The sequence below is a fragment of the Lissotriton helveticus genome, chromosome 2_2 (genome assembly GCF_964261635.1).
Source record: "Lissotriton helveticus chromosome 2_2, aLisHel1.1, whole genome shotgun sequence".
Classification (NCBI taxonomy): Eukaryota; Metazoa; Chordata; class Amphibia; order Caudata; family Salamandridae; genus Lissotriton; species Lissotriton helveticus.
The window spans coordinates 472,156,735-472,175,447 of NC_136060.1; the positions used below are offsets into that span (position 1 = coordinate 472,156,735).

Sequence of the window (18,713 nt, forward strand, 5' to 3'; positions counted from 1 at the left end):
GTCTTCCCTGGACCGGAAACAAGCTTCCGAGGACCGGTTTCTGGCATTCCAGCCGTCTTCAGCCCGGCTTGCTTGAATCCAGTGGCAAAGTGAGCAAGGGACTCACGTCTGAGCATACCCTGCCACACTTATGGCGGCCAAAAGCGATACGAAAGGGGGTGGTGATGGACGGAGCATCTGAATCAATCAAACACTCACGCCCAGTCAAAAGATCTGGGTTTAATCCATCACCGTTCTTTAGCCCACTCTGCCACCCCAGTTCAGACATGGCTATATGCAAATCAGTCTGACCCTGTGCCTCATAGGAACAGTCCAGCATGAACTGCCAAGCCATGTCCTCCCTGGACCGGAAACAAGCTTCCGAGGACCGGTTTCTGGCATTCCAGCCGTCTTCAGCCCGGCTTGCTTGAATCCAGTGGCAAAGTGAGCAAGGGACTCACGTCTGAGCATACCCTGCCACACTTATGGCGGCCAAAAGCGATACGAAAGGGGGTGGTGATGGACGGAGCATCTGAATCAATCAAACACTCACACCCAGTCAAAAGATCTGGGTTTAATCCATCACCGTTCTTTAGCCCACTCTGCCACCGTCCATCACCACCCCCTTTTGTATAGCAAGAATGACAAGCACTACTTTAGGAGAGAGATTGAAAGCAGTGAACATTTGCCGCTCATTCTCCACGCATGGAGTTGTAGATCAAGCAGGCTGGATGCAAGACCCTGCTTTGATGCAGCAAAACAGAACATCCTCCCCAAGAGTCAGCCTACTTGGAAAACAGATGCCGATGCCCAGAAGGTTCCAGGTATCCCACTCTCCTGGCCCAGTCTTGAGTCACTAAAATTAACTAGGCCCGGTCGTCCTTGATCTTCTTCTGAATTTGAGGAATGAGAAGCAGAGATGGGGAGACATTCAGAAGTCCTGCACTCCACTCTAGGCAGAACGCGTCCCTGAAAGAGAGCCTTCCTGGAAATTCCAGTGTGCAAAAGAAGGAGTAGTTTCTGTCCTGTAACTCCAGTTCTGTAGTAGGGGTATCTCTGTTATAGTCATAATCTAGTGAATAGTCCCGCCCATGTGCGTGGACCCCGGAGCAATCAAAAATAATCTCTTAATGTGTCAAAAAATGCAGAAATGCATAGACACTTAAGAGAGAATTTAAAGACAGATAATGCAGCCAAAAAAGGCTACACTGTCCAGTACTTCAACTAGAAATTCCACCACAAAATCCACAAAACAGCAAAGCCTGTACAGATTTCCCTTGCTTAACAGCAAAATCCCTCAGAAATGATAGAGAGAAGAACCTGGACAGACAAGCCCCATAGGCTGCCATTATGTGGCTTAAATAGGATACTGTGCCTTTAAGGAACCTTCCAGAACCTCCTCCCAGTATCCCAGAATGCATAGCAGGTCCAACTTAGTTTCAGTTCTTTTTGAAGGCGCAAAAAACGCCAGACCTGTAGCATTATGTACATGAATAACTCTCCACCGGGGAGGCGGGAGGGCGCTTATGACTATAACAGAGATACCCCTACTACAGAACTGGAGTTACAGGACAGAAACTACTCCTTCTGTAGTAGGGGATCTCTGTGTATAGTCATAATCTAGTGAATAGAATGGCAAGCCCATCCCCACACCAAGCGGCGGTGGAGAATAAAAAATTACGCCACTATTGTGCGAACAGATTCCGCAGCGAAGCCTGCCCAACCTGAGCGTCTGCCCTGGCATCCGTGTCCAGGCAGTAATGCTTAGCAACGGTATGGACCGACTTCCAAGTGGCCGCCTTGCAGATCTCTGCGAAGGGAACATTACGAAGCATAGCTGTCGTGGCAGCTTTGCCTCTGGTGGAATGAGCCTTAGGTTTACCCCCTAAGGTCTTATTAGCTTTGCAGTAACACAATTGTATGCAGGACACAATCCACCTCGAGATGGACTGTTTAGAGGTAGCAAGACCAGTCCTGACTGAGCCATAATTGATGAACAATTGGTCTGACCTACGAATATCTTTAGTCTTATCAAGATAAAACTTCAGCACCCTCCTCACATCCAGGGAATGTAAAGACCTTTCCGCTGGAGACGAAGCATTCTGAAAGAACGTAGGTAAAGTGATAGTCTGGTTGATATGAAAATCAGAAACTACCTTGGGAAGAAACTTAGGGTGAGTACGCATAACAACCTTAGCAGCATGAAATACAGTATAAGGTTCTTGGCAACACAATGCCTGAATCTCACTCACCCTGCGGGCCGATGTAATGGCCACGAGGAACGCCGCCTTCCAGGACAGGTGCTGCAACGAAGCCTTATGAATGGGTTCAAAAGGCTCCTTCATCAATCTGGACAGCACCACATTCAGGTCCCACGAAGGCGAAGGAAGCCTGACAGGAGGGAATACTTTCTTCAAGCCTTCCAAAAAATCTTTGATCACAGGGATCTGGAAAAAGGAAGTCTGTGAAGGGCCTTTCCTGTAGGCAGTCAAAGCAGCCAGATGAACCTTAATGGAATGAACATTAAGTCCCGACTGCGCCAGATGCAACAGATACGGAAGGATGACATCTTCCTTGCATGTCGTAGGGTCATAGTACTTAGACTTGCACCAGATGCAAAACCTCTTCCACTTGTAAGCATAAGAAGTCCTAGTGGAAGGTCGCTTAGCCTCCTTCAGTATGTCCATACAATCCTCTGGGAGATTCAGATGGCCATATTGCACTATTTCAGGAGCCATGCCGCCAAACTCAAAGACGAGAGGTTGGGGTGCACCATCCGCCCCCCGAACTTTGTGAGAAGGTCCGGCCTGCACGGCAGCTTCATGTGAGGAAGGAGAGACCGGTGAAGCAGGTCCGTGAACCACCACTGTCTGGGCCATTCCGGGGCAATCAGAATCATTCTCGCCCTGGAGTGGGACAGCTTGATGAGAACCGCCGGAATCAGGGGAATTGGTGGAAAAGCGTACAGAAAGCTGTTCGACCAGTTGATCCATAACGCGTTCCCCAGCGTCCCTGGCTGGTAGTACCTGGAGGCGAAGTCTCGGCATTTGCTGTTTTCGGCGGTGGCGAACAGGTCTACGTCTGGAGTCCCCCACCTTGCGAAGACTTCTCCTAGTACTTCGTCGCTTATGACCCATTCGTGGTTTTCCTGAATCAGTCTGCTCAGTTCGTCTGCCTGAACATTCTGCACACCTGGCAGATGGGTGGCCGTAATCGACAGTCCTCGAGCCAGAAGCCAGTGCCAGATCGCTTGCGCCTCCTGCGACAGAGTGCGCGATCTCGAGCCCCCCTGCTTGTTGAGGTAATACATCGTTGTGGTGTTGTCCGTCTGAACAAGTAGAGAGTTGGTCTGAAAGGACGGGTGAAAGGCCTTCAGTGCCAAGTGAACAGCTCTGAGTTCCAGGAAATTGATGTGGTACGTGGACTCCGTCGGGGACCACGTCCCTTGAATCTGCAGGTCTCCGGAGTGCGCTCCCCAGCCCTGGAGAGACGCATCCGTCACGATAGTCTGTGTGGGAATGTCCTTGTGGAAGGGAACCCCTCTGAGGAGATTCTCCTTCGAGCACCACCACTTCAGAGACTGAAGAGCATGTAGAGACAGCCGTATCTTGTTGTCCCAAGATCCTCTCCTCTGGTCCCATTGATCCTCCAAACACTCCTGTAGCGGCCTCATGTGCAGCCGCGCATGTGGCGTCAGGAAGATACACGAGGCCATCGATCCCAGCAGAGAAGACACCGTCCTCACTGTCGTGGATGGAGCGGACATGAGAGCCTGAGCCTTCCGAAGGAGTGATAAACGTCGCTCTTCCGAAGGAGACACGCTTGCTGACAGCGTATCGATGGAGGCTCCCAAGTACTGGATGCACTGGACCGGAGTCGGGACAGACTTGGACATGTTGATGTGCAACCCCAGCTTGTTCAAGAGAACGCAAGTCTTCTGGAAGTGTGCTTGAGCTTCCGAGAAGGAGGAGGCCTTGATCAACCAATCGTCCAGGTACGGGTAGACAAACACCTTCTTCTTCCTCAGGTGTGCCGCTACCACTGCCATGCATTTCGAGAATGTCCTGGGTGCAGACTTCAGCCCGAAGGGAAGCACCGTGTACTGATAGTGATTGGTGCCGACTTGAAAGCGCAGAAACTTCCTGTGTTTGCATGCAATTGGCACATGGAAGTATGCGTCCTGTAGATCTATGGCACACATCCAATCTCCTCGTTGCAGCTGAGGATAGATCTGATGCAACGACAGCATGCAAAACTTTTCTCTGCGAATCCACTTGTTTGCCTGTCGCAAGTCCAGAATGGGCCTGAACTCGTTCTTGTCCTTCTTGCGGACCAGAAAGAACCGGGAGTACAGACCTCTTCCTCTTTGAGACAGAGGTACGTATTCTATCGCCCTTTTCCTTAGCAGGATGTCTGCCTCCGCCTGGAGCTCGCGCAGTTGGTACCGTGAGCTGACCGGAGGGATCGATGGAGGCGGGCTGATGAACCGAAGACTGTATCCATTGCAAACAATATTCAGCACCCACTTGTCCTGAGTAATTGTTCTCCACTCTGCCAGAAAAAATTGAACGCTTCCCCCCACCGGAGCGGGTAACGGACGAAGGGGAAGTAACCGCTCAGGGTCGAGACCCGGCCGGGCCCTTGGTCGCGGTAGAGGACTGCTGTCTACCTCTACCCCCCTGGCGTTTCTGGAAGGGCCTTCTGTACTGCTGCTGCTGTTGTGGCTGCTGCTGATGTTGCCCAGAAGACTGTCCCCTTCCTCGACCCTGCGACCCGAACCGTCGCTGGAACTGGCGGTAGGGTTTCTTCTCCTTGGTCTTCTCCAAGCCCACCGCCGTCAGGGTCTCAGCCTCGGCCTTCATTCCTGGCCATTTCGTCATCCGCGTGTTTCCCGAAGAGAGTGTCTCCGGAAAACGGCAGATTCGCCACACGTTGTTGCGCTTCAGGCTTAAGCGACGTCAACCTGAGCCAAGCATGGCGTCTCTGATTTATACCGTGGCAGTATCCATGCGCGGACAGCAGGGAGATATCTGCGGCGGCACTGATGGCCTGGTTAGAGACCAGCATCCCCTCCTGGACAATCTCCATGAAGTCCTCTCTGCGGTCGCGAGGAACGAGGTCCGCAAACTGCTCCATCGAGTCCCACAGTGAATGGTCATATCGTCCCAACAGAGCCGAGTCACTGGCGGCCTTCATCGTTGTGGAGGACGTCCCACACTCCTTCCGTCCAGCAGAGTCAATCCAGCGGCTCTCCTTATCAGGAGGCACAGTGGATGCAGGGGAGGTGGCATGGAGCTTCCGAGCCGCTGTCACGATCACCGAATCCGGTGTCGGGTCCTTTCTCAAGAAAGCTGGGTCCGACTCTGGAGCTCTGTATTTCTTGATGAGCCTGGAAGGCGCAGACTTCACCACCGCCGGTGTTAGGAAGAGCTGTTCAGCAGGCTCAAGGAGCCCCGGCACCAAAGGTAGTAGGGGGCGAGACAGGTGTTTCTTATGTAATGTCTCAAAGATCACAGAAGTTGAAGGCGTAGGAGCTGTAACCTTGATCCCCAACTTCGCCGCCCCACGCAGGAGAACCTCCTGAAACGTGCCAATGTCATCTATTGGGGACACCCTAGTCTCCGGTGAATCAGATAACGTTGGCGAGTAGGAACGGGTCCCCGAGGCAGAACGGGACCGGGACCTATGCCTCCTATGGCGATGCCTGGATCTCGATGAAGAACCGCGTCCACTCCTAGATCTGTCTCGTCTACCCGAGCGAGACCTAGATCTCTTGGGTCTGGGCCTGTCCGTAGGCCTCCCCGGTTCAGACGCCTTAGGCTTCGGAAGAACCTTCGACTTAGGAGTCTTCTTCGGGGGTGTCGGGTACTTGGGCATCGACACCGATCTCGGCGGAACCGGTGGAGGAGGCGTAACCGGAACCGGGACCTTCGGAGCCGGTAGGGGAGGCAACGGGGGAGGGGTCGGTGCCCTCGGAGGCGGACCCCTAGGTAAAGGAGGCGGAGTAGGCTTCTTCGGGGTATACACCGCGGAATACGCCGTTCCCGGCGAGCCATCACCATGTCCAGACTGTGGGGAGCCCCCCACAGTCCTGGGCCTGTCCTTACGACCTCCTGACGCCGAAGACCGGTGCCCAGACATCGAACGCGAGCCCTTCGACGGCGATCGGCCCTTCGGCGTCGACCGTTTCACACTCCTCGACGTCGACCGGTGTCTATGCCTCGACGTCGACCCCGACCAGAATCATGAACCTCGAAATCTCGACGACGGGCGATGGCGCCTCGACGGCGACCTCGACCTCTTTGAACGTCTCGACGTCGACCTCTTAGATCGTCTCGACGTCGATCTCTTAGACCGTCTCGAAGTCGACTTCTTCGGCGCTGGAGATCTCTTCCGCCTCGACGGCGACCCTGACGACGAGGATCCCCTCGACGACGATGACTTCGACGGCGAACGGCGGTGTCGCCTCGACGGCGAGCGCCGACGCCGGGTCCTCCGATGTCGTCCACTCGACGCCGACGACGAGGAAATCCACACCGGCTTCGACGGCGGCCTGTAAACGTCCCTCGACGTCGACGGGCGACGTTTTCTCAACCCAGAGCCCTGGGGAGACCGGGAACTGGCCGTGGACCTTCCTCTCGACGTCGTGGTCATAGCAACTGACCCAGAAGGAGATATTGGACGAGAGCTGGACTTCCTCCCCCTGGGGAGCCCCCCAGAGGCCTCAGCATGGGCAGAAGGAGCCTCTCCTGACCCACCTCGAGCCTTCAATCTTCTTTCTTCAAGTCCCTGAAGTCTGATTCTTCTCCTGTCCTTCAGGGTCCTTCCAGAGAAGCCTCTACAGATCACACAATCCTCAGGGATGTGGGAAGAGGGAAGGCAGAGGATACAGACCTCATGGGGGTCTGATTTGGCCTTCTTCCTGGAGCACTCCGGGCATTTGTCAAATAATGCAGGCATTATGGACAGCAAAAGAGTGCAGAAACCCAAGAAGAAAGTCACCAAAGTACTTTAAAAGCACAAAAATCGAATTTAGTGAAAAAACACCAACAAAACCCTTGAAAAGGGAGAGCTCAATGCTCCAGGGTCCTGCTTGCAGGAGCCGGAAAAAAGAACTGAAACTAAGTTGGACCTGCTATGCATTCTGGGATACTGGGAGAAGGTTCTGGAAGGTTCCTTAAAGGCACAGTATCCTATTTAAGCCACATAATGGCAGCCTATGGGGCTTGTCTGTCCAGGTTCTTCTCTCTATCATTTCTGAGGGATTTTGCTGTTAAGCAAGGGAAATCTGTACAGGCTTTGCTGTTTTGTGGATTTTATGGTGGAATTTCTAGTTGAAGTACTGGACAGTGTAGCCTTTTTGGCTGCATTATCTGTCTTTAAATTCTCTCTTAAGTGTCTATGCATTTCTGCATTTTTTGACACATTAAGAGATTATTTTTGATTGCTCCGGGGTCCACGCACATGGGCGGGACTATTCACTAGATTATGACTATACAGAGAGATCCCCTACTACAGAACTTACATTGAGTGCTCGCTGTGGTGGCAAAATTTATTTATTTTATTTTATTTCGCATACTTTTAGAGCGCAGACCTGTCACCCAGAGGGCATCCTGGCGCTTTGATCAGAGAACCCCCACACAAGACCAGAGCAAACGCGCAGCAATTACTTGGGAAAAAGATAAGTCTTTAAGGCCTTCCTGAATGGAAGATAGTCCTTGCAGCTCCTGAGAGTGAGTGGGAGAGAATTCCACAATTTAGCTGCCGCCACTCTAAATGAGCGGCCGCCCATCCTCACTCTTTGAAACCTAGGCACCACCAGAAGGTGAGCCGATGACGACCGCAGAAGCCGTGGGGCAGAATACCATGCAAACATGTTTTGTAGTGGGATGGGGCCCAAGAGGTGTACCGCTCTAAATACCAAACAGGCCGCTTTAAATTGGACCCGTAGTTCTACCGGGAGCCAATGCAGGTCACGAAGCGCAAGAGTAGAAGAGCTAGATCTGGGTCGTGAAAGGGCCAGTTTAGCAGCCATATTCTGCACCCTCTGCAGTTTCCCTATCAGATTTTTTTGGGGCCCCCAAAAGGAGACCATTACAGTAATCCAGCCGACTTAAAATAGTCCCACGGACTACCTCCGGCCTGGACTGAGCAGGAAGCAGAGGCAAAACTCTGCGGAGCATACGGAGCAGCATCATACATGTTCCCGTGGTTTTATTAACATGTAGATCAAGTTGTAAGTTAGGGCCGAACATGACCCCTAAATTACGGGCTGACTCCGATGCCGATACTGGTTCGGGAAAGGTGCTAGGCCAAAAGTCGGTAGGTAGAGCCCGCGGGATCAAGTTAGATATTTCCCCAGTTGCAGAAGAGACCTTGCGTCACCTCCGGATGTAACTGCTAATCGTGATCTGCTAGGAGTCAATAGCTGCGCTTGTCTACCCTGGCATTCAATGATCCTGCCAGGTGGTTCGCCACCAAGAAGATTCGTTGGTGGTCCACTTAATTCTAGAAGCACAAGGCCCCCTGGCACAAGTTCAGTGACTCCACCCTGCCCAGTTTGGTGCAGTGTTAACTTCCATTGGTGGTCCGCTAGGCATAGTCTAGTGAGTTAGCCAGCTCTGGCGTTCAAACATCCAACCACGGACTCCACGTCCAGGGAAACTCCCTGACAATTTAGCCAAATTCAGAGGCACAGGACCGCCTGGCACAGGACCAGATCCCACTCTGCTTGTTGCAATACCACATAGTGGTGGTGTTGTACATGAGAACATGAACCAGCCTCTCTTTGAAGAACTTTACAAAGCCTTTCAATTCCAAGGGAATTAACTGTAATTCCAACAGGATGATGGGGAGTTGATTCTCCCGGAGACTAGAGTCCTCTGATCTCAACCTTTCTCAGATGACGCTGGTCCAACTGAGTCTTATTAGCCAGCATTGTCAATCTTTTGCAGTCTCCTCCGAAACCTGGGTGGGATCTGGCAGATTTCCATTGTGTCCACTGAGACTTCAGATATCACTGCAGAGTCTGCATAAGCCATTTGCCATGGTAGAAAAGGAAGATGCAGGAAGTCAATAGGCCATTCAGAATGAGATCCAAGTACCAAGGCTGAAACAGGGGGATCCTAGCCAGAATGTCCTGGACTTGTTGATCTAGAGGGAAAGCCTGAATACACACCATATCCAGAAGAACTCAGATGAACAGAGCCTTTCTGAAGGAGCCTAGTGTGACTTTGGTAGGTTGATAATGAACTCTACTGGTTTTAGAGGTGTCGCCGTTGTCTGGAGGTGGTCTACGACTGACTGAGACAACCCAGTCTTCTACATCCAGTTGTTGAGGTAGAAGAAGACTGGCAACCCAGAAAATGGTCCTAGCCCACATTGAGTCGCAAGCTGCATTTGTGGATCTGCAGGATTCAGGGCACATAGAACCTGGGCCAGTGTGAGCATTTTGAAGAAACAAGTTACTTACCTGTAACTTTAGTTCTCCAGTATTGGTAACTTTCATAGATTCCCATTGCTTGTATCATTCCCCGTCGTCGGACTGGGAGCCTCGGTAATAATAAATATATATATATATATAAATATATACTTAGGTAAATACACCCTAATAGGTGTAAAAAGTAAAAAATTAGGCCTAGGCCTCATTATATTTTGTAGCCTATAGGTGTCCTTATGTAAAAGGACCCAAACTCACATTAGCAACCAATCAGATTAGCCTCACCCTGTGGAACCTTCCTGAGAAAGCTCAGAGCCTCAGATTTTCGTAGCCGTTGCATTGCCACATAATCACCTAGCCCAGAGTGAGCTTTCCCAGGGGAGGCGGGTGGGCGCATGGGAATCTATGAAAGTTACCAATACTGGAGAACTAAAGTTACAGGTAAGTAACTTGTTTCTTACTCCAGTATTGGAACTTTCATAGATTCCCATTGCTTGTATCAGAGTAGATAGCAGTTAGCATACCTCAAACATTTCGTGCATAGTTATAGAACCATTATAAACCAATGATATTATACATCATAACAACCATAAAACAGTAATCATATCATCATAAACGAAATGTTTGAAAAAACAGGAGGAGGGAAGAGAGGAAAGCTCACCTCTTACTGGAAGAGATTTCTCAGGACTGCTTGTCCAACAGCCGAATCCCCCTTTGCAGCCGCCTCCAGGCAGTAGTGCCTCGTGAATGAGTGAGTACTGCTCCAGGTGGCCGCTCTGCAAATATCCTTTATCGATACTCCAGCAAACAGCGCTGTTGACGATGAGATCGATCTTGTGGAGTGCGCCTTCACCTGTCCTTCCAACGGTTTGCCTGCCGCCTGGTGGCAGAAACGGATCGCACTTGATATCCATCTGGAAATTCCCTGCTTTGACAAAGGAAATCCTTTTCTTGGGGCCCCGAAGGCCACAAACAGCTGGGGCGTCTTCCGAAATCCAGCTGTGCGTTGCAGATAAAATTTCAGACATCTCTGAACGTCCAGAGAATGAAGTGTCCTCTCAGCCTGAGTGGAAGGCCGAGGAAAAAAAGAATTCAGAACCACCGGTTCATTCAGATGAAAGTCTGTCGGTACCTTCGGAATGAATTTGGGGTTCATTCGTAGGATCAATGTATCATTCTTGAACTGCAAGAAAGGTTCTTTGATAGTTAAAGCCTGTAGTTCCCCTACTCTCCTTGCAGATGTGAGTGCCAGAAGAAGCGCCACTTTCCATGATAGGAACTTCAGTTCAGCCCTATGTATTGGCTCAAATGGCGATCTCATCAGTTGAGCCAGGACCACATTCAAGTGCCAAACCGGAGGTGGGGGCCTGACTGGCGGAAAAACTCTAAACAGCCCTTTCAGGAATTGCTTTATTATCCTTGCTGATAGTAGAGAAGGGCCCGATCTTGTCCTTCTGTACCTGGAAATAGCTGCCAAGTGGACCTTGATGGAAGCATGAGCCAGACCTGCCCGTGCCAAAGATAGAATGTATGGCAAGAGCTGATGCGGAGCTGATGAGAATGGATGCACTCCATCTCTCTGGCACCATAAATAGAACCTTTTCCATTTCGCTCTATATGTCTTATTAGTGCTAGGAGCTCGTGCCTGTGACAAAATGTTCCTGCATTCTTCTGAAATGTCTAAATCCTTAAACTCTCTGTGTTCAGGAGCCAAGCTGTCAACTGAAGCGAGCTCGGGTTCGGGTGGAGAACCTGGCCGTTGTACATTGATAGAAGGGTCTGGTTGGGGTGCAGATGAATGGGCCGCTTTTCCGATAGAAGAAGCAACTCCGTGAACCAGAACTGGCGAGCCCAGGCAGGCGCTATTAGTATCATCCTGCACTTGTCCAGCTTGAGCTTCTTGAGTACACGAGGGATCAGGGGAAATGGCGGAAAGGCGTAAACAAATGCGCCGGACCAAGACATCAAAAGGGCATTCCCCAGTGACCCTCGATGGTGTTCCCTGCTCGCATAACACCGGCATTTCTTGTTCCTCGGTGTTGCAAACAGGTCGATCGCTGGGGTTCCCCAACGGGAGAAGATGTCCTTGACCACTGTGTTGTCCAGTTCCCACTCGTGTGAGACTGCCCTCAAGCGGCTTAGCGTATCTGCCTTCGTGTTGCATACTCCTGGAAGGTGTTCCACCACGAGCGTGATGTTCTGTGAGATCACCCACTCCCACAGCAACTGGGCTTCCTGAGAAAGCAGTTGTGACCTTGTGCCGCCCTGCTTGTTGACGTAATGCATTGCGGTGGTGTTGTCCGTACGCACCAGGATGGCCGAATTTGAAATCCTTGGAAGGAACGCCAACATTGCCAATCGAATAGCCCTTAGCTCCAGAACGTTGATATGCAAGCGACGTTCTAATGGTGTCCAGTGGCCACTGACCTGGAGATCTTGCATGACCGCTCCCCAACCCTGAAGGGAGGCGTCTGTGGTAATGACGCGAGGAGCCGGTGCCGCTCTGAAACTGAGACCCACTGCGAGGTGAGATTTCTTCATCCACCATGAAACCGTCCGTTTCATCTGCTGGGTGACCGTAACTTTGTCGTCGAACGACCCTTCCACTTGTCTCCACTGAAGGTCCAGTTCCTCCTGCAAGGGGCGCATTCGCAGCCTGCAGTGCGGAATCAATTGAATACAGGATGAAATCGACCCTAGAAGAGATTTGTACATCCTGACTGTCATCCAAGTTTTCCTCTGCAGCCGAGCGGCTGAAGACATGAGTTTCAACTGTCTCTCTTCCGATGGGAAGGCTTTGCACAACTGAGTATCGAGGATCGCTCCCAAGAACTTCACCATACCTGACGGTTGAAGAACCGATTTCTCTCTGTTGAGTTGCAAACCCAGATGAATGAAGAGGCTCAAGCATGTGTCCACTGCTTCTGTTGCCTCTTGGAAGCTTGGTGCCTTCAGCAGCCAGTCGTCTAAGTACGGGAATACTTCCAGCGACTGTCTTCTCAGAAAAGCTGCTACCGGGGCCAGCACCTTTGTGAATATCCGAGGAGCGGATTTTAATCCAAATGGGAGCACCATGAACTGGAAGTGACTCTTGCCCACTGTGAAGCGAAGATAACGTCTGTGAGCCGGATGGATCGGGATATGAAAATAGGCATCTTCCAGGTCTAGTGTAGCCATGAAATCGCCTGGATTCAAGAGGCGCAATATGTCCTGGAGTGAAATCATCCGAAACGACAGCTTTACGAGATAGGTATTGAGCTCCCTTAAGTCCAGGATCGGACGCCACTTTAGTTTCGTTTTTCGGATCAGAAAAAATCTTGAATAGAAACCTTCTCCTCTTTGTGATAGGGGAACACGTTGGATCGCCCCCTTCCGAAGCATTTGTTGAACTTCCAATTGCAGAAGGTTTAGATGTTTTGAAGTAGTGGCGTGGGGAGCTCTTGTAGGTGGAAACTCCTGGAATTCTAGTGTATGCCCATGTCGGATGATGTTCAATACCCACTGATCCGATGTTATTTCTTCCCAGCTGCTCAGATGTTGAGATATCCTGCCGCCCACTGGAGATACCAGAGGCGGAGGAACAGTTGGCAGAGTCAGGAGGCCGCTATTGACGCTTGCCAGCGTCTTTGCCCTGACGCCCCTGACGTCCACGAGCGTTCTGACGAGAGAACGATTGAGACTGTGACTGTCTCTGATAATATTGATTGCCGTACTGTGGTCTGTACGACTGCGACTGCTGCGAGTATCGCTGTTGCTGATAACCACCTCTTGGAGAAGTGAAGCCTCTTCCTCTCGCTCCACGGAATGGTGTCTTTCTATATTGTAGGTTCCCCAGAGCCCTTGCTGTCTCTGTGTCCTTCTTTATTCCCTGTAGGGTGTCATCGACATGTTTCCCAAATAACATGTCCCCATCAAAGGGCAAGTCCAGAATCTTATTTTGGACCTCTGGTCGAAAATAAGTCGCTCGTAGCCACCCCTGCCGTCTAAGAACAGCCGCGCTGCCCAGAGCACGGAAAGAAACGGTGGCAATGTCCATCGCACAATCAATCATTTCAGAAGAAGACCGTTGTCCTTCTTCCAGAAGTTTCCGAGCTTCAGCTCTAGGGTCATCCGCCAGTAATTCCACATAGTGTGCCACATCACTCCACATCTGGCGGTCATATCTTGCTAGAATCGCCAAGGCATTGGCCGCCCTGACCAACAAACTAGCCATAGAAGAAAAACGCTTTCCAGCGTTGTCTAACCTTCTACCCTCCTTGTCCGGTGGAGTTGTGAGGGTGGCCGAAGGATTCCGTGATTTCTTCTGCGCCGCCTGCGATATGACTGAGTCTGGTCTAGGTTGTCCAATCAAGCAGGCGGGACTGTCATCCGGAGCTTTATACTTTTTCTCCAAGCGTGGAAGTGTTGGAATGACTGTCGCTGGAGACTGCATCACCTTCTTTCCTTCATCCCAAATGTGCTCTACAATGGGAATCGAACGCACTGTCTTACGGTATGCCTCTTTAAAATCATACAAAAAACAATCCGTAGATGTTGCCGGCATGGCTAGCTTAAAGCGTGCCGTGGCTCTTTCCATCAAGCTGAAGAAACCTCCCACATCAGCCGGAGGTGAATCTACCGGGTCCGGCACAGGAGAAGCCGGATCCTGTGCTATATACTGGTTCCATTCGTTATCAGGATTCTGATCCTGGTTCTGTTCATCCTCATCCGAGGTATCATCCTGGACCTGTGTCTGCCGAGGATATTCCCTCTCCTCTTCCCCCTGTGAAGGGGCCACAGACTGAACTGCCATCACCTGAGGCTGAACATGCGCCTGACCTTCCACTGGTCGCGACCCTTGCCTGCTTCTATACTCCTCCAGCATTGCTCTCAAGTCCGTCAAAAGACTCATAGGCATTGTAACCGTGCCCTGTTGTGCCTGAGTTTCCTGGTATGCGACCTGTTGTTGTTGTCGCTGCTCCTGCCCATAATAGTACTCATCATCCTGGTCAGAATCGTGGTATTTCAGATGCAACTGAGATGGGCTATATGCATCCCCATACATCTCATTCTCCGAGTACTCATCCTCATCCAACAACAGGGCTGGGGGTAATGATGACACCTTTCTAGGTGAAGTCATATCCGGCGTTATTCTCCTCTTCCTGGTGCCTCTATCACCTGCCGTCGACGGCCTCTCCATAGTCTGAACCGTCGTCGACGGGACTGCCGACGAGATAAACTTCACCGTCGACGGGATCGCCATCGTCGACGGGCTCGTCATCGTCGACGGGTTCGTCGTCGTCGACGGAACTGCCAACGTCGACGGGCTCACCCTCGTCGACGAGATCGTCGTCGTCGACGAGATTGCCACCGTCGACGGGATAGTCATCGTCGACGGAATTGTCTTCGTCGACGAGGTGGTAACCGTCGACGTAGTCATCGTCGTCGACGCTGTAGTCGACCCAGTCTTCGTCGACGGCATCGTCGTCGAAGTCCTCGTCGACGCCGTCGTCGTCGTCATCCTCGTCGTCGATGGATGGCTCGTCGATGTATGAGGAGACAAAGTCACCACAGAGGCTTTAGCGCCTTTTTTGACCACTGTTGAAGCCTCTACAGTTGGTTTCTTGAAGGACTTAGAAACTTTCTCCTGATGTGAAGGCCCAGCCGAGCCCTCATCCAGTTTTGCCTTCAGCACCTGAGGTGCTAGCCTTTCCCTCTCCTTTACACTCTCGTGAGGAGATTCGCTAGGCCCGGGCTTGCCAGACCTATCAGAGGTCCCACGCAAAGCCTTTGAGGGGGGTTCAGATGAAACTTCCTCAGATGGTACACCCCTCTTCAAAGATGTCTTGGAAGATGATGATCTGGCATCTTCATCATCACTAGAAACCACTTCTTCCTTCTTTTCCAACTTTCTCAGCCAAAGAAGTAACCGTCCTTCACGATCTCGAAGAGTCTTAACAGACATCATCCTGCATATCTTACAACCCTCTGGCTTGTGGTCAGGGTATAAACAGTATATACAATCCTTATGTTTATCCTCAGTATAAAGTCGTTTTTTGCCACAAGTGGCACAAGGCCTGAAAAGGCTCTTCTTTTCCTTATCAGCCATAGTAAGAATTTAAAGGAATCCTGTCAAAAAACAGCTTAAATAGTACCTCAAAGTAGAAGTTAGAGCAGAGCTCTAAAGAGACTCCCTGTCATCAACGATGCGGTAGAAAATCTGAGGCTCTGAGCTTTCTCAGGAAGGTTCCACAGGGTGAGGCTAATCTGATTGGTTGCTAATGTGAGTTTGGGTCCTTTTACATAAGGACACCTATAGGCTACAAAATATAATGAGGCCTAGGCCTAATTTTTTACTTTTTACACCTATTAGGGTGTATTTACCTAAGTATATATTTATATATATATATATATTTATTATTACCGAGGCTCCCAGTCCGACGACGGGGAATGATACAAGCAATGGGAATCTATGAAAGTTCCAATACTGGAGTAATTTGTGCTACCATAGGAAGAAGTTGAGAAGTTGAAGATCTAAAATAAGACATTTGCCTCCGTTGTTTTTTAGCACTAAGAAATAGCAGGAGAAACATACAATTGCTATTTTCAAGGCCGGCACTCTCTCTATGTCCACTTTTACCAAAAACAGCCTATACGTCCTTCAGCAACATAGGCAAGTGCTCCTCCGAAAGCAGCTCTGATGTGGGCAGAAGATGAAGAGGGTCGGAAAGGAATGGCAGAGTGTAGCCCTGTTGAACGAAATGCAGGAACACCTGTCAAAAGTTACGTTCTGCCACCCACGGAGGAAACAACTCATCCTGACTCCCACAGGGTAGTCGTGTTCCGCTAAGGAAAAACTAAAGGGGTTTGGAGGTTGATGCAGGAGGAGCAGGGGACTGTGAGATTCACTGTCCCTGAAGACAATGATGGACATTCTCAAATGGTCCACCTACTCTGAACACCTGGGCAGTGGGGCTTCGGGTTGTCTGTATGTCAAACACCAGGCGAGGCCTCAAAAGAAGAACGAAACGGTTGGGGATACTCCCTGATGGGCTTAGAGTGCACTGTGGCTCTAGTCTTTTTGAAAAATCTCCAATGCTGAATCGGCACTCTTACTAAACAGGCGAAACCTGACAAAAGCCATATCCATCAGCAACACCTGATCACCACCATGGAAGCCTGTAGATCTCATCCAGGCATGGTGCAGGAGCTCTGCCTAAGCAATCAGTATTGTCCAGTCCTAATCTGATTATATAAATTGCTGCATACTGGCGAATTTGAATGGTTTGCATCACTTTAGCACAGAATTTCTCTGGGAGTACTGGCAAGAGCTCGGCAATCACCAACCACAATGTCTGGGCAGTACCTATCCAGTAGACAGCTGGCGCTGACTAATCGAAAGCTGGTGGAGACGAACATTTGTTGATTGAATGCCTCAATTATTTTCAACTGTCTGAGGGTGGGAAGAGATCGGGAGAGACGGGATCGTAAAAAATGAGTTGGGATTAATTTTGCTGGTAGAAGCCCATACTACCAGGCTCTGAGATGTAGGGTGCTGTGTCAGGTAAGCAGGATCACCTCGAGCAGGCCTCTGGCATCAGGCTACCTGCCTAATTACAGGCGGGCAAGAGCAAGGCTTAGGCCCGGTACCCATTAGAGTGTCAGTCAGGGCTTTGTTGAAGAGCAAAAGGGGCTATGGAAAGTCTCTGAGTTTTCAAAACTTTTGTGAAGACACTGTTTTTCACCTCACCAGCATGTAACGAATTCTAGGACTTCAGCTGCATGTCGACGACCAAAGCATATGCGGCCATCACTTCTATTGAGAGGACAGTGCCATCATCAAGGTACGAGGGTGATTCATTCCCATTGTCACCAAAAACTTGATGACTTTGTTAACAAAACATGATGATTTTGTTAACAGTCTAATTCAAAAAGTTGCCGAAGCGCTGGGGGACGACTCTTAAGTAAAGTCAATGTTTTGCCAGAGTCAGAATAAACAGGTACCAATCATGTCTCAACTCAGACAGAAGGTGACATCCGTCAAGGTCAAGATAAATTCGGTTCAGTCAGGCACAACCACAGGAACTGCGTCCTCCTTCAGTATCAGACCAGGCACTGGAGAGGATCTTGGCACCGGATTGTGAAGTCGGCTCCAGAATCACAGCTAAACCCAAAACAGTTTCAGGTGGCACAGACAGCTTGGCGGGGAGCGGGAGCAGGATTAAGACTGTGAGGACCCCTGACATTCAAGCAATTTCTCTAGAAGAAAGTGGCAAGACTCATCCCTCTTGGTTTTCTTGTGCATTTTCTTTGATTTACCCTTAGTGATCGACTGTAAGGATAACCTCTCGTGCGAACGGCTCTTCATCCTCGACTTTGAGCAGGAACAGGACTTACACAACATTTTCAGTGCTCTGCATTATACAGCTAGGCTTTGCGTTCCCAGAATACCTTTGGATTCATAAAGGCACAGTCCTCGCATTGTGGAGTGAACCCAAACACCAGAGGCATATGTCGTGAGGACCTGTAATGGACTTCTGTTTGTGATTGTCCCTACAGAGTTGATACCCAAACGTTTTAGGGGGGAATGTGTTGCCTTGCACACAAAAACTAAGAATTTTGAGAAGAAACTCGTCAACTGACAAGAAAAAGATTTAGTTTCAGATCTGCATATGAAGATGCAGAAATAAAAGGAACTGATGTTAGCGTGCCAGGGTGCACACAATATACTGCTCTGACTGTCAATTTTCAGGCAGAACGAGCCTGAAGCAGTCCGGCATGATGCCACCAAACATCGTGCAAGGGCTAAGCTGTAGAAATCTTCCTGATCCATTCTGGTACCTGGAGCTATTCACAAGGTGAGGAATCACCAGTTACAAGTACCCATTAGAAATCTATTGTCAGGCAGAGAGGGCAAGGACCTATATAGGTAGCAGTTAATAGTATTCACTTGCCTTCAGTTGGCCTGTGCTCTGTTAGAAACCATTGATCTTGTCCTTTGAGCATCAGCAAGTGTATTAACATAAGTGCTTAACATGTGGCAATCCTGTCAATAGATGTTTCTACTTCTCTTGGCATCTTCTATAACACTACTTTGCAGCCGATAGAACTTAACAAAAAGACTTTCCTTGCTATGTCTAGATTGATCAAAGTCGAGCATCATACACTTACTTTGCAAATATCAACAAACTGAGTAGTCACATTTACAGTTATTAAGAGAATCTGTGCCAAACCCGCATAGGTGTTAAAGAAATATCGTGAAGTATCCATTAAAATAGCATTGACACATATAGTATCATTACTATGGAAAAATAAA

The 18,713-nt window shown here is 49.9% G+C and overlaps 1 protein-coding gene across 3 annotated transcripts in view; it reads right to left on the minus strand.

Moving 5' to 3' along the window:
* DNAAF9 (dynein axonemal assembly factor 9) overlaps positions 1-18,713 on the minus strand; it is a 548,844-nt gene that overhangs the window by 171,243 nt on the left and 358,888 nt on the right. The window lies entirely within an intron of this gene.